At 37.7% G+C, this 25,625-nt stretch overlaps 1 non-coding gene across 1 annotated transcript; it reads right to left on the bottom strand.

Moving 5' to 3' along the window:
* Positions 1 to 2,595: 2,595 nt before the first annotated feature.
* Positions 2,596 to 2,701, bottom strand: LOC119510685. The gene has a single exon (XR_005211999.1). It is a non-coding gene; the product is annotated as a small nucleolar RNA SNORA27 (small nucleolar RNA).
* Positions 2,702 to 25,625: the final 22,924 nt, after the last annotated feature.

Here is a 25,625-nt window from a genome sequence, read left to right as displayed (position 1 = left end):
ACATATTGAGTGCCTTCTTATTTCTATCTTGATATAATTTTCATCTGTTTTCCTTATGGTTACCATGGGGTTAAATACAAACATCCTAAATATAAGACAACCATATTTGGTTTGATACCAACTTAATCAATAGCATGCATATATACATTCCTTATACTCTTCTGTTCCCCCACCATTTTTTCTACTTGTTCCCACTTATATCTTTGTACATTGTATGTCCAAAAACCTAGATTTATCAGTACTTTTTATGCATTTGCATTTTAACACTTGTAGGAAGTAAAAAGTGGTGTTACATACCAAATAATACAATAAAATAATTCTGGCATTTATAATTACCCAAATGATTATCTTTACCACAGGTCTTTATTTCTTTATGCTGCTTTGAACCACTCTCTAGAGTCCATTCCTTTCAGTCTGAAGCATTTCCTTTAGCATTGCTTTATAAAACAAGTCTAGTGGTGATGGGCTCCCTCAGCTTTTGTTTATCTAAAAATGTCTTAATCTTTCCCTCATTTTTGAAAGAGAGTCTTGCCGGATATAAAAATTGTTGGCTGGCAATTGTTTTCCTTCAGCACCTTAAGTATTTCCGCCCACTTCCTTCTTGCCTCCATGGTTTCTAATGAGAAATTAGCACTCATCTAATTCACACTCTCTTGTACATAACATTCCTTTTCTCTTGCAGCTTGCAGAACATACTCCCTGTCATCTGCATTTGATAGTGTAATCAGTATGTGACAGGTTGTATTTTTATTCACGTTTATCCTGTCTGGTGTTCTCTGAGCTTCTTGGATGTGCCTATTCATATTTTTTGCTAAGTTTGGGAAGTTCTTTGTCATCATTTATTTGACTATTCCTTCTGCCCCTTTTTCTCTTTTTTCTCCTTCTGGGACTCCCATAACTTGTGTGCCTGATGGTGTCTCATAGTTGTCTTAGGCTATTTTCACTTTCAATATTTCTTTTTTCTTTCTGCTCCTCAGCCTGACTCATTTCAAGTGTCTTCTCTTCAAGTTCACTGATTCTTTCTTCTGCTAGCTCCCTTCTGCTTCTGAAACCCTCCTGGACTTTTTTTTTTTTTTTTTTTTTCATTTCAGTTAATGTGACCTTCAACTCCAGTAGCTCTGCTGGGTTCCTTTTTAAAATTTCTCTTTACTAAGTTTCTCATACTGCTCATTCATTTTTTTCCTGATATATTTTAGTTCTTTTTCTGTAATTTACTTTATCTTCTTGAGCATTTTTAAGATCATTTTTTAAATTTTTTTTTTAATAAAAAAAATTTTAAAGGTCTTGTTCAGTATGTCCACATTCTCATCTTCTTCATTGGTGCTTTCTATATCTTTATTTTCTTCCTTTGGGTAGTTCCTCATTTCCTGTTTCTTTGTCTTATACTTTTTTGTTGCACACTGTACATTTTAATATTTTAAAATGTTAACTAAGGGATTTACTTCCTGGAATGTCTATATCTTGGTTTTGTAACCAGCTAGTGATAAGACAGGGATTTTCTTGAGCTTCAGCCCTCCAATCAGGAAGGTTGGCCCAAGGCAAGTGCAGTATACACGTTTTTCCCTGTCTTTCTAGGCCTCTATCTTGTCCTGGGCTTTTGCTTGTTAGTTGTTTTGATGTCCCCCTGTTTACAGGAGTTTGATTATCCCTTCTGTTTCCCAGAAGACAGACGTCCTTCTCCCAGGTATTTGAACCTGGAAGGACATTTTGCCAGACTGTCTGCCTCTATAGTTTTTTACATTCCTTTTGTTGTCTCAGGCTGCTTTTGCCTTGAGGGCAAATTCTGGGAGGAGGGTCACCCAGCCAACACACCCACGAAGGGGTTGCAAACCAGCTCCAAAGTGCCTGGGGGTGGGGTTCAGGAAGGATGCCAATCTTCTCCAATGGGCCCCCAGATCTGAGCTTTCCTGTCCTGCCTAGCAAATGCAGCCTTTCAACTAACTGTCCCCTGAACTCCTGAAGAAACACAGTGTCTTTAAATCTCTACTGCCTCTGCCCTATCTGGGGAGAGTTGAAACAATGGCTGCCACTGCCTTTGTCAGGGTGGGGTTGAAACAATGGCTTCTGCTACCTTTGTCCTGGGCAGGTTAAAATAATAGCTGCCCTCAGTACAAGGACCCAGCAATCTGAATTTGCTAATCAAAAGACATGATCAGCAACTAGCCACACTCATCCCTGTTTTGGGGGAAGAAGATTTTTATGCCCCTTTCTGTCACCAGCAAGCTAGCCAGAGATTGGAACCCATGGCAACCTGTGGTGAGGGTGGGGGATGGGTGCTGGTAGTGGCCATGGGGAAAGAGCAATTTACAGTTCTTCACCATAATTTATCAGTCTCTTCCTCCCACTCTTCCTTGCTTGCTGTACAGTGTTTTTCTAGTCTCTGGGATTTCAAAAAATTTTTAGACAGTTCTTGTCTGTTTAATAGTTGTTTGAGTTGAAAAACTGAGTTCTGGACCTCCCTACTCCACCATCTTTCCAAGAAGTCCTCTTGCAAGAATCCTTAATAGGATTCTTAAGGAAATCATGGCCAACTCATTTCCAATCCAAGTTACTCTGTAGAGCTTAAAACATAATCTTTTTATTATTATTATTTCAATTTGTTTCCTCCGACAGGAGCCTGGGTTTTAAAAGGATATTTCCTTTGCCCCACTTGAATGACCAATAAAGACATGAGTCCAATTGGCAAAGTGAAAAGCAGGTATAAAACTTAATCTTTAACATTTGCTCTAAATAGGAATACTGAGAACCATTTGGGGCAAGTATACAAGGGGCTATTCAAACACTAAAAACCCAACAAAGAACAAGCATCAGTCATCCCCAGAGCAAAAACCTTAAAGACATTTACCTTCAACATAGATGTTCAAGGGATATTAACTTTTTTCTCTGAGATATTAAATCCTTTATAATGCAGACCAAATGTTTCTACAAATAGAAAATAGCATGTCTATCACTTTCTTTTACATGTAATGTTCATAAGGGATGTGAGATATGTTGTGCTTTGGAGTTTTGGTTTAATTGATACACAGTGTAGTGTGCACATGCTTTTATAAAATGAGGGGCTTATATTTGATGACCTCTGTAAATTCCTGTTCAGCTCTGAAAATGATTTTTCCATGGTCATTCATAGATCTCAATAAAAATGTCATCCAAGAAAAGTCAGTGCAACCTCACTTACATTTTTTATCCTCTTCTTTTTTGTCAGTCTGTTTACAAAGTTATTGGGAATTTTAAAAAGAAAATTCAGTCAACAGTTACAAGACATACAATTACTGTACTAACCTGTAATGTAAGGAAAAATGGCATTTCATATACCAGCAACTGAGAATATAGGGGCAACTGTATTCATAGAAAGACTTCAATATTTTAAAATCCCATACAACTAAAATCCAAACAATTGCTAAATTTAATCTTCAGTTTAGTCTCAAATCTGCTAACATTTTTATAAGCAAACTAAAGGTGGAGTTTGCACAGGATTCCAAATAATGATCGTGTTAAGCTTTGCCAGTTACCTGTGACCATGTATCATGCAGAGAAATAGTTATTACATAGTCCAGGATAGACTAGAGTCCAGATATCTCTACTATTCCCCATGTTTTCTAAGCAATTGAAATTCTCTACCTATTTTGCCTGGGATCATTTAGCACAGGGAACTTATATTGCCAAAAAAAGAGACTGGTTAGAGAAGCCAAGTCAGTCTCTTCTGGAGGAGGATTTTAAACTCCCAGACTGAATTTGGCATACATGTAGTTTTCTGGGTATCTGCTAAATCCTCAGCCATTATTTTTCCAGAAGCAACATGTCAGGTTTCTCTGTTAATCACTCTCCAAATGCATCTCTATTCCTACGCAGTGCATTATTAAATGGAAATGAGCCTAATTATTCACCTGCTAGTGGGTGGGGATTGAGGAAAAGAGAAAATGAAAAGGAAAACATTTTTCTTTCAACAGTTTGGTGCAGAATCTCTGTTCTACAGTTCTATGAATAGTGATTTGGCCTTGTCTGTCTGTATTATAGAATAATAATTTTAGGTAAACATCAAGGTTTCTTGTCACCCACAACTCCTTGCATCCATACCCACACTCTCTATTCCCTACCCATACCTCACTATACCACAATGTGCGTTCAGAGGTGTCCATTCCCTCCCAACCCCCACCAGAAAGGATCATTTCAGAAGAAAGCAAAGGGAGAGAAACTAGTTGGTCTCCACTATGTCAAGATTTTACTTAAGTCCTCAGGAAGAGAGATACAGTCTCTGGAAGAAGAAGAGGAAGGAAAGATCCTCAAATTGGCTTTACCCTGAATTGGTGAAACTATTATTTCTAATATTACTAGGGATTGAAGTTTGTGTTAGGAACCAAGTTCATTTAGGAAAAAAATAATGTTGAATTTCTTATATGCCCAAACTTGAGGCCTGTGAAATCTGTACCTATTAAGCCAGTAATAATGGGATTATTTGTTTGCTTGTCTTCCTCAATAACAATCATATCTCTTTATTTGGGACTCAGGCATACTACAGTTACTTACCCTATAGCTCCCTGTGGCATACTGACCAATTTCCTTGAATCCTGTTCCAGTTTGCTAGAGCTGCCATTATGCAAAATAACGGAAATAGACTGGCTTTTATAAAGGAGATTTATTGGGTTACAAATTTACAGTTCTAAGGCCATAAAAGTGTCCATACTAAGACATCAACAAGAGGATACCTTCACTGAAGGAAGGCCAATGTCATCCAGAATACCTCTGTCAGCTGGGAAGGCACATGGCTGGCATCTGCTGGTCCTTTGCTCCTTGTGTTTCAAAGTGGCTTTCTCCAAAATGTCTCTGGGCTTCTGTCTTTGCTCCTCTCTCTCAGCTCCTGTGTATCCTTGCTTCTTTTTCCCAGGGTGTTCTCTCTAAGCATCTGGGGATCCTCTCTTAGCTTCTCTGGGGCAAACTCTGGGCTTCATCTCTTAGCTCCATGTCTCCAAACATCCTTCTATCTGCATCTCCAAATGTCAGCATCTGTGTCAGCTCTTGAGCTCTCTGAAGGAATCCAGTGAACCAATCAAGACCCACCCTGAATGGGCTGGGTCCCCACCTCCATGGAAACAATTTAATCAAAATTCTCACTCACAGTTGAGAGAGTCACATCTCCATGGAAACAATCAAAAGATTCCTCCCAAGAAGATTGGATTAAAAGATCATGGCTCCAGACTTCAATTAGAGATATGAATGAAGCAGATCTGGTTAAAACTAGGGCAAACCAGGCCCAAGGGTAAAGGTTGAAACTGACTGTGTTTTAAAACTTCAACTTCCATGTGAGACCAAGGGAAGAGATGTCTATTTGGTGCAGAATCTATATTTTCTAAACAGTATCACTCTACAGTCAATTTGTTCAAACACCACAATTCCATGGAACTTTGAACAGGAAGTGAAATGCAGTAGGTTTGTATAGGTTAGAGTGAAACAGTGACACATCCCAAAGTAATTTGGGCAGAGAATAAAAATATATTTGCAGGGTCCCCCCAAGGAGCTGGGGGAAAATGCGGAAGAGTTGGACTTCCTCACCTGGACTGATGCTGATGTTGCCACAAACATTGAGAACTGGCAGTTTGATTTGCTGAGCCCTCTATCATGGGACTTGCCCTTATGAAGCTCATTACTGCAAGGGAGAGGCTAGACTTGCATATAATTGTACCTAAACATCTCCCCCTGAGTACTTCTTTGTTGCTCAGATGCGGCCCTCTCTCTCTCTCTCTAAGCCACCTTGGCAGGTGAACTCACTGCCCTCCCCCCATGTGGTACCTGACTCCCAGGGGTGTAAATCTCCCTGGCAACACAAGATATGACTCCTGGGGATGAATCTGGACCCAGCATCATGGGATTGAGAACATCTTCTTGACCAAAAGGGGGATGCGAAATGAGATGAAATAGTTTCAGTGGCTGAGAGATTTCAAATGTAGTTGAGAGGTCACTCTGGTGGACATTCTTATGCACTATATAGATAACACCTCTTAGGTTGTAATGTATTGGAATAGCTAGATGTCATACCTGAAACTATCAAACTCCAACCCAGTAGTCTGGACTCTTGAAGACGATTGTATAAAAATGTAGCTTACAAAGGGTGACAGTGTGATTGTGAAAACCTTGTGGATTGCATCCCCTTTATCTAGAGTATGAATGGATGAGTAGAAAAATGCGGACAAAAACTGAATGAAAAATAGGGTGGGATGAGGGGGATGTTGGGTGTTCTTTTTTACTTTTATTTTTTATACTTAGTCTGATTCTTTCTGGTGTAAGAAAAATGTTCAAAAATAGATTGAGGTGATGAATGCATGACTATATGATGGTACTATGAGCAATTGATTGTACACCATGGATGATTGTATGGTATGTGATTATATCTCAATAAAACTGAATTTAATTTAAAAAAAAAAAGATCATGGCTCTTCTGGGATCCATAACAGTATCAAACCAGAACAAATCCTGTCCCACCTTCAAGTTTTGCTGTACATGGAGGCCACAGTATGAAGCAACAGCTCAGAGTTCAGATTTCTAAGGTTCTCCCATTCACCCTTCTGTGCTAAGATGTCAGCATCCTTTTGTCAGGTTTAAAAAAGAAATTTACACTACATATTACAGATTTGGAACTTTCAAAAGAGTTAGCAAGACACTACACTGCAAATCATGCTTATCTAAGATTTAAGGGACACAGGTATAGGACCTCATACAAATCTGTTTCTCTGGATCTTGATTTCCTTTTCTAAATTTATCAGGACATTTCATAGGATTCTTATGAAGGTAAAATGAAGAAATGTGATAACTCTCCTAAAACTTTCAAGCCCATTGAATTATCTAAATTAGAATTTCATGGCCTTTTTTTAAATCTCAAAATGACAATGTATGGCTTCATATTTACCAGCTTGTAACTTTAATTTTTTTCCATATTGTGTCTTCTTGTTTTTTAATTTCAAATATTAGGGATTTAAGATGAAAGCAATAAGCTGGCCGAAAATGACCAAAAAGGAGTTAACTTTTGAGGATACCACTCTTTATCACAGAAATGACCATGGCATCTTGGTGCTTGATTAATCCTCGTATCATAACGCAAAATGCTTAACAACTGCTGCTACTGAAATTGCTTCTTACAAAATGCTGCCTTTGCAATGATGCAGATGAGAGGTGGCCCACAGTCATCTTTCCTAAAAAGAATCAACTTTTTGAAATTGGAATCCTTTCTCACTTTAGGAAACTGGTAATGTACTATTGAGCTGCAAGGGGCTTGCAAAACAGTGCCCCCTTTATGGAAAAATATCAAGCTTTACCTGTGAGATATGTATACTCCTCTGTATGTATGTTGTACTTAGGTATTTTTTCTTAAATCTGTGGAGGTGAGAAATGAAATCAAAAGACCCTCTAGGAAAGAAACACCAACAGTGTTGCTCTTTGGACTTCAAAAGGTGAGTAGATTTGTAGCTAAATAAATGATAGAGAACCTCCTGATATTTTGACATTACAGTTGGAAAAGCACTTCCACATCCATTGTATTAATCCTGTGAGACATTTAATGCTTCCATTTTAAAGAAGAAACTAAATTTCAAAGCAGATAAATGACTTTTCTGGAGTGATTAATTTAATAAGCTTTGGAATCAGATCTCTCTCCTGCATTTTTTTTTTCTTTCTCTGAGTATAGGTTTCATTCCTCTATTTGACAGCTAACTTGAACATAACCCTTATTAAAACTAATCTTATTACTGGGCCAAAAGACAAAAGCTATGATTATTCTAATACATACCAAAAAAGGCATTTGTTAAACTCCAACATCTATTCCATCCTAAAAAAAATTTATTTTAAAACTCTAATATATAAATAATATTAATCTCAAATTAGCAGTTGGCATTTTAATAGAAGTATGTTCGTAAAAGATGAAAACAACTTGACAATGTTGCTATCACCAGTATTCGATACAGTGCTGTAAGCATAAGCTACTATGGTAAAGGGTAAAAAATATGAAGCAGAGACACAGATATAGTTATTTCTTTGATGCGATTAACTACCTGGAAAATCATGAAGAGTCTGGAATAACACTTTTAGAGCTAATAAGATCTAATAAGAGAGTTTAGTACAGTGAACAAAACTATAAATACTATCCAAGTCCTGTGCAAGTTAGAAAACTTCACTAATAAATGAAAAAGATGACTTGAATAAATGCAGAAATGTACCAAGTTTCTGGTAAATAACATGCTGTAAAAAGTGTTCACTCTAGCACTATTTATCATAAAAATAAAAATGGAAACCAACTAAATATTTGACAATAAGGAATAGGTAAAATGAAGTATAGTACAGCCATATTATACAGTATGAACAAGTCATAAAAATATATAAAAGAGAAATATTTCATGAATTGGAAAAATGTTCAAAGTGGACAGTAATTTTTTTAAAGTAAGTCACAATACAGTTTTTTCTTTTAAAAAAAAAAGAGAAAATGAATGTGATTTTGTGCATGTACACATACAAACATTCCAATAAAATAAAACTGAAAGGCTATACTTCACAATGTGTTAAGGGATTTGGGGTGTTTTTATTTTCTTCCTTTTGTTTACCTGCATTTTCTTCATTTTATATAACATGTATTATATTGATGTGCATACTTATCTTAGAAAAATATAAATTCTTCTATTATTGATGGGAACAGATTTCATATAATTGCACCCCCCAAAAGAAACAAATTAAATAAAAAACAAAACCTCAGTAGCATAAATTGGACAGAATTTGAGTTCTGTTGGAATTCTACTGTATTTATATGATCCCAGGAATTTTTAGTCAAAATGTACCTTTATGGAAAGTTTTACACAAAACTTCAAAGCACAATAAAAAATAATACAGTTCATCACATATGTTTGTGTAGCATTTCATTCTTTCAAAGAGAGTGTCATATTTGCTGAATTATTTAATTCTCACAGCAACCTTGTGAAATAACAAAGTATCCCTCTCTTCAGACAAAGCCTGCAAAGCACAGAAAGTTACAGTCCATTAAGCACACAGGTAGTTAATGTATCACCCAGGACCATATAGTACCAACTTGTACCATCCAATGTATATTTGAAATTGGTTATAGAGGTGATTGAGACACCGTAAAACTTTAAAATAAATTCTAAGAGTATCTTAAACTCTTGAGATATGAAAGTTAGGGTTAGGTTGGGTTCTTATTTCAATAATACACAAAAGCTGAAGTGCCAGTGTCAAACCATTCAAATATACATTTAATTCCTTAAAAATGATTCACTAAAAGTCTCTAAACTCTGAAAGAGATAATCAAAGACAATCCCCATGGCTGAAAATTACAATCAATATGAACCTTAGAAAATGCATTGCTCCCCTTTAGCAATACCCATCATCCTGGTATAGTAAGTTAACCTTCCTTTTAATAAATTTATCTCACAACTGATGCATTTCATGCATAAGTACATACTGACATAAAGTACAACTAATATGCTCTCAAGGAATATATCCCAGCACAAAACATGATTCACTTTTTTATTTTCTTTGCATGTAACATTTTCTTTGGATTACAATGAGGAAGTAAGCAAAATATGATTTACAAAATTTATCTCATGATACACTTAATAACCTTGCAAAAGCTTTACATGCATTATGCTTTGCAATAAACATTGACATTTACAACCCCGAATTCTCATTTGTGCTAAAGGCAGGATCATTCTTTCACTTAGGTAATGAAAATTTAATATAGCGCGTATGAAAAGGGAAGGGGAGTATAAAATGTATTAAGTAATTCACTTGTCTTTTATACTACCAGAAAGAGGATATCATTTTTATTTTCACATTTTTCAAGCAATGGATTTTGCAGTGAAGTCACCAGCTGATTGGAAGATTTTAGGACCATCTGTTACATCAAATTTGCTGAGAAAAGACAAGAGTTCTATTTCCTCAATAATCAAAAAGTTCCAGTGGTACATCCAAAGTAAACACCAGTTTTTCCCTCATCTGGAACATTTCTTTTACCTGGGAGCTGTTGTATGCACTGATGCCTCAATGAAAACCTCCACCACTTACTTTGGTGAAAATGGAAATCCTGATCACCTGAAAAGCAGCTCCTTTCATCTTGTTTTTCTTTCTCCTATACATCCAGTTAAGAAATCGATAGCATATTATTTTCTAAAACAAGTTCTCCAAATGAGTCAGTCACAGAACTATGAGGCATGGATACACATGAAAAAAAGCAAAGAAAAGAGTACTTGAGGTAAAGTTGAACAATTTGACAGAAAGTGAATTTTCTCTCAAGAGTTTGTATTACCTTGGTTCAAAGAGTTCAGAAATATGCAGAGGAGTAAGGTCATATGCCAGCGATTTCTGAATATGCTTTTATTAGTTAGGGTTCTCTAGGGAAACAGAATCAACAAGAGATATCTATAAATATAAGAATTTATAAAAGTGTCTCACATAAATGTGGGTATGCACAAGTCCAAATTCCATAGGGCAGGCAGCAAACTGGCAATCCAATGAAGATGCTCAATGAACTCCTCAGGAATGAACTGGCAACTTTGATGAACTCCTCAGGAAATGTTTCGCTGGTTAGCCGAAGAAGAAGTGAAGGTCCTCTATCTGTCTAGCTTAAAAGTCTTCAACTGATTGGATTAAATCCAGTTGATTGCATTCTCTCATTGTGAAAGACACACCCTTCATTGAAGTAATGAGTCACAGCTGCAGCCAGTTGACTAATGATTTAATAAACCAGCCTTCTGGTTTATTAACCAGCCACTAGTGTCTTTGCAGTAATGTTTCGGCCAGTGCTTGCTTGACCAGACACCTGGGTACCATTATCTGGCCAAGCTGACACATGAACCTAACCATCACATATGCTATTAATTTGAGCATTTGATTTCCACAGTTTTCTCTGTGCATGTTCCAAGTTACACCTGAGCTAAGTTTATCATTTTACATAGAAATAAATCTACATCTTAGCTGCAGTGGAGCCTCACTGGAATATTTCCTATGGGTACGTGTCTTAAGGTTGTATTATATTTAAGATATTTGAGGTTCTTCTCAAACCAGGCCTCCAAGGACAGATTCTAATACTGACCCTATCTATCAATGATTTACTACCATAAATTTTAAAAATGAAATTCCAACATGTGATAGGGTATCCCTCCCCTTCCCTTTACACTGCAAATGAAGTGTACTTTCCCACCTCATTAATGTTGGCCTTGGTCATGTGACTTGCTTTGGCCAAATGTATATTCACAGACATGATCAAAGCAAAGGCTTGAAATATGCTTTTGCAGTGGGACTTGCCTATTGATGCTTTTGCCATTGTCATGAGAAAAACATGCTTGAGTTCCCACTGTTCCAAGGAGGAAAAGAGACACACAGAGTGTACTTGGCTCAGCCTGCAATTGGAAGCCAAGCCTAGCTGAGCTGAACCTAGATCAGCCTACCCACACCAGACTCACAGATGTGTAAGTGAGGTAAATGTTTTGTTTTAAGCCATTGAGTTCAGGGTGTTTTATTACCCAGCATTACTCTGACCATAGCTGACTGATAACACATCTGGCAACCAGCACATAATACAAGTAGTAAGACATAGACAAGCCCTTATGCAGGATCAAAAGTAGTTACAATGTAGAAAAACTTGGCAAATAACGGCATCATGTGCATATAACGGAAAATGGGATATATGTCAGTCAATCATTTAACAAGAAAATGTTGTGTCATTTAAAGAAGAAATGATTGGGCTATTTCAGCTAACAGGATATGCTTGCTTAGGACTATCTCTAAATATATATATAAAATACTTTCCTGGTTCAGTTCTAAATGGTGAATTGAACACCTTGATGAAGAACAAGGCAGGCAGTTTTATCATCCTGCTGCTTAGTGAATTAGTGAGGTGATATTTTCTATGTTGAGTTAGCAGAAAAATAACAGTAAGAAATGAATTAAAACTGAAGCTATAGAAACCTAAATGATATTTATAGATCTCCTTAAAAATTCTCAAATGTTTCTATTATGAAAAATGGTGACTGTGTTCCTTCAAAATGTATAAAATTAAAAGTGTTAAGAAAAAGAGTTGAAAATTTTTTGAAAAATTTTTAATTGCTACTATTCACCTTGATTATAATGGCAAAAAATGATTTCATATAAACTGCAAAATCATCACTAATAATTTATCTTGCAGCATCTTGTGAAATCTTCTTTGGTTTTAAAGTTCATGAGGGGAACATTTTGAAGATTTTATTCGTTTCCTTAAAGGAAAAAAATCTTACTTTTCTCCTAATCTGTTGAAGAATATTCCTTATCAAAGGTTTATACTTTGAGCCTAGATTGTGAGTCTGAAGTGGAAGCTACTGACAAAGCCCTTACAGCACCTTCAATGACCCTCTGTTTTAAGGAGAAGCAAATTCAGTTTTAACCAAACAAAATGTGCAATGAACGAAGAAATTAGCACTTTTGAGGAGGAGCCAGCAGGTGAGAACCAATCTGAAAGACTTGGTAGAATTAGCAATAACAGTATTTTAACAATTAAATACTAATTTTAAAATTAGTATTTAATTGTTGCTACTCAATCAGCATGATTGCATCCTGAGCAGAATACAATGTATCAATGTGTTTCCGACCCTTAAGGGAGTTAGTCTAGTTGGAAAATGACTAATCAATGAGTTTATTTCATTTTAAATTATCCTCATAAGTTGCCTCAAGGGCAGTAAATTTTATTATTGAAGAATTTTCTGGGAGTCTTGGAACCAATTTATGAATGGAAACTTTTACTTAACATCTATAATTTTTACCCCACTCCATTTTTCTGTGTTAGATGCAGACAAATTTTGTTTTTAGATGCTTACAAGGTGAGTAGCATGACTAAGGAAACAGGAGATAGTTTATTCTTTACTCTTTCCATCAGTTTTCAACATAGAACCATAGATCTTAAGTTTAAGGCCTGGAAAAGAAATAAAAAATTCTACAATAGGGTAAATTTGTGGAGCTTTTTTCATTAAAATTAAGGCTTTTTAAAATGTTTAAAAAAAGACTTCTACTAATTATACAATACAGTTGTAATAAAGATACTGCAAAATGGGGTAATCATCACGTATTTCCATATAATTTAAGACTCCAGTAAAAATTTTAAGCTTCCTCCTCAAAAATTGATTAGATAATACAGTATAGTACACTCTAAAAAAGATTTCTCCTTTCACTTTTAATAAGATTACTTAATGAATATATATTCGTTAATAGATACTGGCATTATATTGACAGAATTAATTATTTCTGTGTTACCTGCCGTAAAGATAGAGATGGGTTTTCTCAAGAAAGAAGACAGTAGATTCTCTCATTATTTCCCCTGCTGATGGAAATTTTCATAAACATACAGGTACAAATTTTCTAAAGATCACTGACAACTTCAAATGCCTGAAACTAGTTCCCACTTTGGGTACAGTCTTCAGCAACAGCTAAAACCACAAAGCCATGTACCAGGACAAGGTGAGCGCACATGCTTCTTTGCAAAAGAAAAACTATTTCATCAGAATTGAAACCATCTCCACTTTCTCTAGTACTTCTTTAAACATCCTCCAACATATGTAATTGATATGAAGAAAGTGGGTGTATTAGTTAGGGTTCTCCTTGGAAACAGAATCAATGAGAGATGTCTCTGATTATCAAATTGTAAAAGTGACTCACGCAACTGCGGGAGTGCACGAGTCCAAATTCTGCAGAGCCGTCAACAAGCTGTCAACTCCAAGGAAGACGTCTGACGAACTCCCCGGGAAACGAACCGACAACTTTGACAAACTCCTCAGGAAACGAACTGGCAACTTCGACGAGCTCCCCAGGAAATGCTTCACTGAGCAGCCAAAGAAGAAGTGAAAGTTCTCTAACCTTCCGGCTTATAAGCCTCCAACTGATCACCCGGACCAAATCCAGCCAATTGCATTCTCTCACTGTGGAAGGCACGCCCCTTGATGAGTCATCAGTCAGCTGCAGTCAATTGACTGATGATCCAACAAACCAGCCCTTTGGTTTATTAACCAGCCTCAAATATCCTCACAGCAATCGTCAGGCCAGTGCCCGCTTGACCAGACAGCTAGGCCACCTAGCCAAGTTGACACATGAACCCAACCATCACAGTGGGATTAGATTAAAAGTTCCAGATGCTGTGTTGAAGCTTCTGTTTATAATCTATCTTCAGGATCCCAGAGAAATCCACAATAAAACAAGTTCACTGATCATGAGGTGATCTATGTTAATACTTCAGAAGTGATTTTTTCCTATTAGGCTTATAGTAAAGACAGCAAAAATTATCTTTTGCCCTTTCAGAGGTAAACTTAAAAGAAACTCATTAAAATTAAACTTCTGTATAATTTAAATAAATGCTCAAACTGCCTAAGATAGGTTTGGGAACATTTGTATGCTCATGGTACCAACCAAAGGAGATTAGAAAGATAATGCAAATAGTATTTTAAAAAAAGAAGGATTTTATTGGTTTATGCCTTCTTCTGGAATACCCATATTGTGAATGAATTTTACATGCAAATATGCAGAGGCCCCTATAGTTTGCTGGGGCCTGAAGCAGATACAATTTGGGGCATATTTTTTAAGAAAAACAATGCAAAATTAGGGATATATAATTATTTAAGAAAGCAAATATTTAGTTAGAATGATAAAGGCTACAATTCACATATTTTAAGTTTTATTTACCACAAATACCACAACTCCAGAATGGCCTGTAAATGTTACTATTTAACTGCTTAATAAATCCTATAATATTTCTTTCCTACAAATTTTTATTGCATTCTCTTCAAAGACCTCTTTATATAACAAAAATTTAGAAATATCAAACCACTGTTGTTGACTGAGCTCTGCTTCTTATGTCTAGAAATTCTTCTGTGCCAGTTTGAATGTATTATGTCCCCCAAATGCCATTATCTTTGATGTAATTTTGTGTGGGCAGACATATCAGTGTTGATTAGATTGTAAGTCTTTGAGTGTTTCCATGGAGATGTGCCCCACCCAACTGTGGGTGGTGACTCTGATTGGATAATTTCCATGGAGGTGTTGTCTCGCCCATTCAGGTTGCGTCTGAATTAAATTACTGGAGCACTATATAAGCTCAGACAGAAGAAGCAAGCTGTTACAGCCAAGAGAGACACTTTGAAGAACACACTGGAACTGAGAGAGGAGCTTCAGCTTACAGAGACATTTTGGAGATGGCCTTTGAAAGCAGACGTCTTTTGCTGCAGAGAAGCTAAGAGAGGACAAATGTCCCAAGAGCAACTAAGAGTGACATTTTTGAGGAGCTGAGGCCTAGAGAGGAATGTCCTGGGAGAAAGCCATTTTGAAACCAAAACTTGGAGCCGACACTGGCCACGTGCCTTCCCAGCTAACAGAGGTTTTCCAGATGCCATTGGCCATCCTCCAGTGAAGGTACCCGATTGTTGATGCCTTACCTTGGACACTTTATGACCTTAAGAGTGTAACTGAATAACCAAATAAACCCCCTTTTATAAAAGCCAATCCATCTCTGGTGTTTTGCATTCCAGCAGCATTAGCAAACTAGAACAGCTTCTCTTTCATACTCATTATTCAAAATGTCATGGACCTCTAATCAAGTTCCTTTTACATCTAAAATGTAAGAATTCAGTCATTTCAAGTTTTCTTATACAAATTAATCTTAATTTTTAATTGATAATACTTATTATCCAGTTTGTAACAAAGCCTTCATTGTAGTGACATAATAAATTCTACGCTATCTTTTCTAAAAAACAGTCCATATTGACTAGGAGAACTGAATGTTTCAGTTACACTTTTGCATATCTGGCAATTGGAAAAATTCTCCTCACACTAGCTTCTGATTCTATATGTTTCATATCTTGATTTTTCCTCCACCACTCACGGTTCGGACTGGGCACCATAGGATAAGTTCATACCTGTTCTATATTTTACAATACCAAGTGAATGGGCATGGGGGAATTAGGAGCATCCATGAAATAACTTCACCATACACAGATGTAACTGAGGGGCAAAGTGAGAGAGGCAGCTTGCAATTTTAAATGCAATTATCAAGATGGGTTTAATCAGTGAAATAACGCTTTAGAAAAGACTTAAAGAACAATGAAATTATACACATAGATGGCTGATGGGGAAATGGTATAGGCAGAGGACACAGCTAAGTCTAAGGCCTTAAGATGGGTGTGTGCCCAGGATCTTTGAGGAGCAAAAAGGATGCCAATGTGTCTGGAGCTAAATAAGTAAGAAGGAAATGGCAGAGAGGTCAGGGAAGTAAAGGGGCAAGACTGTACAGAGCTTCTCAGCCACTTGGGCAAGACTGTATAGAGCTTCTCAGCCACTTTAAAGACTTAGCTTTAATTTTGGGACAATCGAGGAACTTTGGAGAATTTTATCCAGATCACTCTTCCTTGGAAATTCACTGTAAGGAGTCAAGAAGGGAAGCAGGAGGAGCAATTCAAAGACGAGAAGCAATGGTGACTTACATTGAACTGGAAGCAATAAAGATGATGTGAAGCAGTCAGATTCTGGAGACAAAAATATACTTGAAGGTAGAGCCTACAGGATTTCCTGAAGAAGATTTGAGAGGGTAAGAAAAATAGAGGAGTTGGGATGATAAAATTTTTGGCATAAATAAGTAAAAATACAGGATTTATCATTATATCTGATGGGAAAATTGGGTAGAACAGATTTTTAAAGGAATTTAGATTCAGATTGCAAATTTCCTTTCAAATATGTTAAGTTTGAAACACTGAGTGGAAATGGTAAAGTGAAAATGTTGGGAAGGCATTTGGAATACAAGTTAAAGGTCACTGCAAAGATTGGGATAGAAGCAGAAATTTGGAAGTCATCATCATACAGAGGTAATTTAAGTCATAAGACTTACAATCTCGCCAAGGAAGTAAAAGTAATCAAAAAATTTAAAAAAAGGGAGAAGCATCTATGGGCCACACACTGGAGCACCCCAACAATTAGTGGTTGGGGAGATTAGAAAGAATCAGCAAAGGAGACAGAAGGAGGAACCAATGATGTAGGAAGGAAACCAAAAGTGTGTAGTACCCTGAAAGCCAATGAATAAAGTGTATCAAAGAGGAAAGCATGTTCAACTGCTACAAAAACGTCAAATGCTAGTGAAAAGTCATATAAATTTGCTCTGAGAATTGACCACTGGATTTAGTAGCATGGAGATCCAATGGTGGTCTTGAAAAGAGAAGCTTTGATAGAGGAGGAGGGGCAAAAGCGGGTTTGAAGGGCAGTAGAAATAGAGGAACGGAGACAATTAGTAATAACAACCCTTTCAAGGCATTTTGCTGCAAAGGGGAACAGAGTAATGGGCCAGTAACTACATGTGAATGTGGAAACAAAGTAAGGTTTTTAAGATGGACAACATAACAATAAGTTTGTACTGGTAGGAATAATTCATCCTAGAGGGGGAAAGTAGTGATGAAGCGAGGAAGAGAAGTGAAGGAGAAATGTCCTCAAGTAGAGAAGAAAGATTAATTCTTTGGAGAAAGCTCATTTGGGGAGGAGGAGTCAAATGGTTAAGGAGTGACAAGGGGATATAAAAAGGTCATTTAAGAGAATGTGAAAATATATTGAGTAAAGAAATAGTATTTCTAGGCAACATTGATGGCCCATATGAGGCTTGTGGTTATGAAATTACAGTCAGACCATCAACATGATACATTTTTTCTGCATCCATGTTCCGCTACTTTGGTTCCAGGTGTAGGATATGGAGAAAATTGATTTAATCAGGATTGTAAATTTGCCAAGACAGTACCACAAAGCAATAAAAAGGGCAAGAAAATTATACATGTTGAAAAGAGATTGAATGTAATTATTGACCATGAAATTTAAGCCAGATAAAAAGAGGAATGAAAAATTCAAAGTGAGAGATGATGAAAGTCAGTAGAATGAGTAGAGTGGGGGGCCCAGGAAAGTTGAAGGAATTAGGAGCAAGTGGGTAAACAGGAGATGGTGAACAGGGAAGGTGATCAATGAGACTGAGATTATAGAGAATTTGCAGTTATCAGTAAATGCAAAGTCCAAAGAATTACCCTGGAACTCAGCAGGTAACATTGGGAGAGAAGAAGAGATTCAGAAACTGAGAATTCAAGGCTTTGCAGAGGTCATGGATATATATATACATATATATATATATATATATATGTATATATATATATATGCATCAAAATCAACAGAATTAAAGTCAACAACAGAAGTAGTGTTGTAGAGAGCCACAGTGAGCCAGAGCACAAAACAATGGAGATCTGAAGAGAATGATTCTGGGAGTAGAGTAGTAACAATGAGGAGCAGTGAGTGATTTATATCCTAAAGATATGATATTGAAAGGTGGGTATTTCTAGGCACAAAGGAGGGATAATGGCAGGAAATCACAATGCATAACAAGGTGAACCCTTAGCAACTTCAGGCTCAGTGAAAGAAAGAACATGGAGGGCCAGAAATGGGGAGCCCCAACCTCCACCATGGAAGCACTTTCTCAGGGGAAGCCAAGTTATAGCAGGAAGGTAAAAGCAATGCCTACATAAGAGGTAAAATACAGGGATATGTGCTGACACTGAACCATGAATTCTAGAGAGCAGAGTAGATAAGTCTCATGGGTAAGGGAGAGAAGAAAGAAGGGAACAGAATAAAATGATGAGCAAGGAAATATTATGATTAAATTACTGATTATGAAGGGTGACTTGGCAGTCTGGAGACTTTTTTTGGTGACTGACATAACAAGAATAAAGGGCAAAATGAGAAAGACCCTGGTGGATTCAAAGCACAAAACAGCGGTGAAAGCTGAGGCAGCAAATAGACCATTAAAAGGAAAACAGCCATCAGAGATCAATTTCTATGGAAATTCAGAGGAGTATATGACATGAACTACCTTTCTTTCCTTTAAGGATATGGGGGGATAATTCTGAAGTTACTCTCATGGCCTAATTTTTCTAACCTGCCTGTGCCAGTTTGAGTGTATTGTGTCCCCCAAATGCCATTATCTTTGTGGTCTTGTGTGGGGCAGAAGTTTTGGTGTTGGTTAGATTTGCTTGGAGTGTGCCCCACCCAGCTGTGGGTAATGATTCTGATGAGATGTTCCCATGGAGGTGTGGCCCCACCCATTCAGGGTGGGCCTTGATCAGTGGAGCTATATAAATGAGCTGACTCAAAGAGAGAAAACAGTGTGCAGCTGGGAGTGATGTTTTGAAGAGGAGCAAGCTTGCTAGAGAGGAACATCCTGGGAGAAAGCCATTTTGAGGCCGGAGCTTTGGAGAAGACGCCAGCTGCCGTCCCAGCTAACAGAGGTTTTCCAGACGCCATTGGCCATCCTCCGGTGAAGGTACCCGATTGCTGAGGTGTTACCTTGGACGCTTTGTGGCCTTAAGACTGTAACTGTGTAGTGAAATAAACCCCCATTTTATAAAAGCCTATCCATTTCTGGTGTTTTGCATTCTGCAGCATTAGCAAACTAGAACACTGCCTTGAACAGGTCTATGATAATAGTACTAACTTGTGAGACTTATTGGTGGGTGTGATGTTATTGATGATGTTATATTGATATTTAGCCAGAAGTAGCCACCCTATGTCTGGCTGTGACATGCCAGGGCAAGACTAGTGCCAGTATAGTTATTATTCCTCCATTCATTGATTTTTAAAATCTGCATGGTATATGGATATGGGACAGATCCTTAAAAATAATGTGATTATCTCAACAGTAGGGAAAGGTAACATGGAACAAATCAGAGCAGAATTTTGTTAAATTCATGAATACATGAATCAGACAGAGTTTTGGGTTTGTCAGTGATTCCTGCCTACAGAAATGGTTTGATAGGATTTCTAAATTTTATCTTAGTAAGCAATAAAAAAAGTTTATAATAATTTGGTTCCCCAGTAATGTGAGCATATTCTGGGGGTACTTAAGTAATGAAAATAAATTCCCACCCTTGATCTAACAGTCTCAGGATCAGGATAGCTGGACTTCTGAGAACATCTCCTTGCTTAAAATGGAGAAGAAAAGGGAACGGTGAATATTAAGAAAAGCTTGAATCTCAGTCAAGAGGAGGAACTGAGACCAAGCTGTCCTGACACCTAACCTGATGCATTTCAAAGGATGTGTTCCAGTTTGCTAATGCTGCTGGGATGCAAAACACCAGAAATGGATTGGCTTTTATAAAAGGGGGTTTATTTGGTTACACAGTTACAGTCTTAAGGCCATAAAGTGTCCAAGGTAATGCATCAACAATTGGGTACCTTCACTGGAGGATGGCCAATGGCATCCAGAAAACCTCTGTTAGCTGGGAAGGCACATGGCTGGCATCTGCTCCAGTGTTCTGGTTTCAAAATGGCTTTCTCCCAGGATGTTCCTCTCTAGGCTGTAGTTCCTCAAAAATGTCACTGTTAGTTGCTCTTAGGGTGTTTTTATTCTCTTAGCTTTTCCAGAGCAAGAGTCTGCTTTCAACATCTGTCTTCAAACTGTCTCTCATCTGCAGCTACTCTCTCAGCTCCTGTGAGTTCTTCAAAGTGTCTCTCTTGGATGTAGCAAGCTTGCTCCTTCTATCTGAGCTTATATAGTGCTCCAGTAAACTAATCAAGGCCCATGCTGAATGGGCAGGGCCATACCTCCATGGAAATTATCCAATGAAAGATCTTGCCCTCAATCTAGTGATCACATCTCCATGGAAACATCCAATCAAAAATCTCCAACCCAATCAACACCAAAACGTTTCCTGCCCACGCAAGACTGCATCAAAGATAATGGCGTTTTGGGGGACATAATACATCCAAACCAGCACAGGATAGTTTAAGGAAAGTTTCTAAAACTATATCAAGATGCCAGCTGCATCCATACTAAACATGAATTCTTAGATCATGAGCACATCTTACCTTCGTATAAAGCCATTTGTAAATAGGACCTTCGAAGATGTTAATAGTTAAGCTGTGTCCAGACTGAATGAAGGTGGGCCTTAATTCAATATGGCTCAAGTCCTTATAAGCAAAGAAAATTAGACACATGGAGAGAATCCACAGGAGAGGCAAGAATTTGGAAGTCACCAGCATGTGGAAGAGAAAGAAGATGCTGCCATGTGCATTGCCAAATGTCCTAAAAGCTGAGGAACCCCAGACTTCTGCCCAGACAGAAGATACGGACCCTGAAAGAAACAAGCCATATTGACTTGGAAACTGTTAGCCAATAAATTCCTATTGGTAAGCAAACCCATTGTACAGCATTTGTTTAACAGCTAGGAAGCAAAAACAGATTTTTGATGCTGTAAAGTGGTGTGCTACTATTACAAATACAGTACCTAAAAATTTGAAAACAGCTTTTGGAAGTTGATAATAGGGAGAGCCTGGAAGAATTGTGTGGCTCTTGATAGAAAAGGCCTAGATCACCTTGAAGAGACTGTCAATAGAAATATGGATGCTAAAGCAACTTCCTATGAGGCCTTAGAAGGCAATGATATATGTGTCACTGGAAATTGGAAGAAAGGAGATCCTTGTTATAAAGTGGCAAAGAACTTGGTAAAAATGTGTTCTGATGTCATATTGAAAGTGGAACTTGAAAATGATGAATTTGGATATTTAGCTGGGGATATTTCCAAGCTAAGTGTGGAAGGTATAGCCTGGCTTCTCCTTGCAGCTTTTAGTAAAATGTGAGAGGAAAGGATAAGCTGAGAATTAAACTCCCAAGCACAAAGGATCCAGAAATTTGTGATTTGGAAAATTCTCAGCCTATCCAGATAGCATGATCTGAGACTAGGGCCAGAAGCAGCTCTGTTAGGGAACTTCCTAAGCTTTCAGGAAATGAGCTCCTAGAGAACACAGTTCCATATGAGGACTTGACTCAACAGTGCTTTGCTAAAGAACATGTAGCTAAACATGGATCCAGTCAGCCATTTCAGTGGAAGTCAGAATTGTAAATCCAGTTATCCATGAAGGATCTGTGGAAAGTTCCATCTGATGATTTGGACCCTCTGGAACTGCATGCAAAGCAAACAAATTTTTTGCAAAAGTTGTATGAGCAGAATGACTGCCAGCCTGGGTTGAAAGGAAGGGAGAAAGGACAAATTAAAGGAAAAAAAATGACTTCAAGGGCATAAGTATGGAAGAAAAGGTCTGGACTGAAAAGATTTCCCTGGGCCAAGAGAGTGGGCTGACCCATATGTGTAGAGGGCAAGTCTGCCCCTGCACTACAGGGACAGGCCATCTGCCTTGAAACTTCGAAGGGTGGGACTTGTTCCTCATATTTCAGGGAGAGTACCGCCTCCTCAATGCTCAGATGGTGAAGTCTGTGCCACAGTGTTGGTGGAGATCCTGGCCACCATTCCGATGCTTGGAGAGGGGGGAGCCTACACCCCAGTGTTCAGTGAGAGCAGGGTCACTGCCCAGGCACCTGGAAGGGATGAGGGCCACTGCTCCCTAAAGCCTATATGACAATCAAGCCACAGACCTTGAAATCTAACGGAGTTTGCCCTGCTGAATATGGGGACTTGTTTGGGATTCACGACCCCTGTTTTCCTTCCAATTTCTCCCTTCTGGAATGCAAATGTTTATCTTATGCCTCTCTCTCCATTGTATTATTGGAAGCAGAGAACTTGTTTTCTAAGTTTCACAGTTCCACCAGACTGATGAATTTTGCCCTAGGAAGGACACACCCATAACTCATTTTGATCAGACTTTGTTCTTAGCATTGTTCTAAAATGGTTTAAGGCCATTAAGGAGAAAACAAGCCTTCTAGACTCTGAAATCAAGAGCTAATAAATTCTTGTTGTTAAACCAATGCATTATGTGTTATTTGTTTTAATAGCTAGGAAATTAAACAAGGCAGAAGCCCATTTGTTGGAAGCAAACAAGAGTGTCTCTCATCAGTTTCTAGTTTTTTGGTTTTTTTTTCCAACCTCAGTTATCTTTTTCTCTTAAAGCAATAGAAACCACATTGGGTTTTCTGTGTAAAGAAAAAAAGTGGGCTCCTCCCAGGCCCCCAAAAGAAACATATTACTGAGAAACCAAAAATCATCCCAGCATCCCAGCACTGGACCCCATTTGGACGTCCATCAGCATCTTTGACCAACTTGCAGGAAACCTATTATGAGAAGCCCTGCCCACTGAGAAGGTTAAATGTACCACTTATAACTAGGAGGTAGCTTAGACACTCCTAAGCTTAACTCATTAGCTGCCTCCAAATGTGTGAAAAGTCATTTGAAAGAGGATGCTGACCAGCTGTGACAAAATTGACAGAAACGGTCAAATTAAATTATAGCATTCATAACAGTTAAACAAAGAGAAGAACTTGTCAACTTTATAGGTGATTAAATGCCAAATCAAGATACCACAGAAGATTAAAGAATCACTCTCCCTGAAGATCTTTAAAAAGTAAAAGCTAAAAGGATGCTTTTGATGCTTTCACTACAGGCCTGAGCAGATATAAAGAGCTAAATGTGGAAACTCTAGGATCCACTGAACTCTTGTTATAAGATGTCTCAAGAGTGGAATTGCATTTGAATGTATGCATCAGAATATGCATTTTCATTTCTGGTTCTTATCAAACAAAGGTTTTATAATATGCCTATATTTCTTCATTTCCTCTGAACGCAAAAATAATTAGCCAGCCTTTGCAGGCACCCTCAAGCACATCCACTTAGTCATGGTGTATGTTTTAGTCTAAGTGGTTAGAGAACAGGAAGTCCCAAGCCAATGAATCAATGCTTAACCCTGGAAGACTGGTCCCAATTAGTATTCCGTGTCTAATGCCAAAATTAAGAGAGATAATTGTGTTCGACTTCCGGGTAAAGCTTTCCAGATCCAGTCATTTAAAATGTTTTAAGATAAGTGAATTCATGACAATGCATTGAAAAGTTAAAGACAAGAGTAGGGTAAAGCTTCTGCTGTTGGAGAGCTCACAGTTCCATGGAAAGACAGACATATTCACAATTCACTGTGTCAAAGGAAATATGTAAGAGATTCCCTGACTGTGGCAGGCCTCAGGAAAAACATTCTGATTCCTTGTGCCTTGGGTGCTTTCATTCACTCTGCACAGAGGAGAATAGCCACAGTCATACTTGGGATTGGCACCCTAATATTCATAGAATAGGAGAGACCTCAGACATAGTCTAAAGCAACTTTATCATTTTAAAATAAAAAGTCTCATGCTGCGGAATATGAAGATTTCCCAAACAAGTAGTGACAGAAACGGGAATAAATCTAAAGCATTGTATCAGTCAAAACAGACTAAGTTATGCTGCAGTAACAAACAACTTGAAAAACTCAGAGGCTTAAAACAAACAAGTATATATGTTCTTGATGCTATGGTTCATGGTTACAGTCCCTGGCTAATGGACGCTTCTTCTCAACATATTCATCAACAGAAAACCACACAACTGATCTTAAAGTTTTGGCTAAAGATAGTCTCATGACCATACCTTATATCAGGTGGGCAGAAAATCTAATCTTGCCCTGTATACAAAACAATAGCCTGGTCATAATATGACCAAAGCGGAGAAAGTACATGTGCCTTTCTTCATGCAGGGTTCTGTTTGGCGTGCAAAATAAAAACTAAAGCCTAATTTCTTGCCCAAACTCCCCTATTCTGACCTTCTTTGCTTCTTCACTTACAGATAACTGTTTAGATTTAAATTTCATTTTTCTTTGTGAAAGAAGGGAGCCTACTCTGTCCTCTGTGTTCATGCAAAAGAAGGTTTTATTCTACTCATTTCTACAGGTTTTTATAGCATACAAGGTAGTCTCCTACGTGACTGTTTTCAGGTATTTCAGGGGAGGGTCCATTTTTTCTAAAGCCATAAGGTGTGATTACATGTCTTTGATCTCAAGGGACAATTTCTTTGGGGCTAGTTGGGAAACAGCAGGAGCAGGAGACAGGAGCACGGAAGGAGCCCAGCAAGAGCCCAGTGACTATTCCTTTATCTAAATTGCTGCCTGCCTTCAGGCATGCAAAGCTTTTGGCCTTCCCCCAGCCTGGTGCCTGCCTTCAGGCTTCCGAGACTAGGAAGCGGCCCCACTGTACAGCCTATCAAGCCAGGGAACCTTCCGTGTCTCCACACTTCTTAAGGTAATTGGTGATGTTGGGGATGAGGGAATATTACTACTGTACAACAATGCATGGTTAAATAATAATGCAAATTGTTTTAACCAGTCAGTTCTTTCCAACACTGAGCTCTTTAACTGTGTCTCTGATCTGAACAGAATCATATATTGTAAACTGGGTCACTCTACAAAAGCCATGCATTTCCAGCACTTGAAAATGTTCTTTATTACTCAGTGATTGTCTGATATAATACTGTAAAATTATTTGATGTTTCACCCTCAGAAAATGTTAGATTATAAGTACTTGAGAAAGCTTTTAATTCTTGAGATAAGCTAAAGAGAATAGATAAAATACTTTTTCGGGATGTAAACCAACAGGAAAAATGACAAGACTTACTAAAATGAATGGAATTATAATTCATGAGACATTAATAACCTAATTGGTTTATTACAGCATGGTGGTATAGAATTTATTATATTTCAAAATGTTCAAAATGCATTAAAAAGCCAAATCCAGATTACTTGCAGCACCATTTTTAAAGGGTCTTCCACAGAACACTAATTTTGTGAAATATTAAAAGCAGCCC

Source organism: Choloepus didactylus, chromosome 1 (genome assembly GCF_015220235.1).
Source record: "Choloepus didactylus isolate mChoDid1 chromosome 1, mChoDid1.pri, whole genome shotgun sequence".
Classification (NCBI taxonomy): Eukaryota; Metazoa; Chordata; class Mammalia; order Pilosa; family Megalonychidae; genus Choloepus; species Choloepus didactylus.
This window is presented reverse-complemented; position numbering and strand designations above follow the sequence as displayed.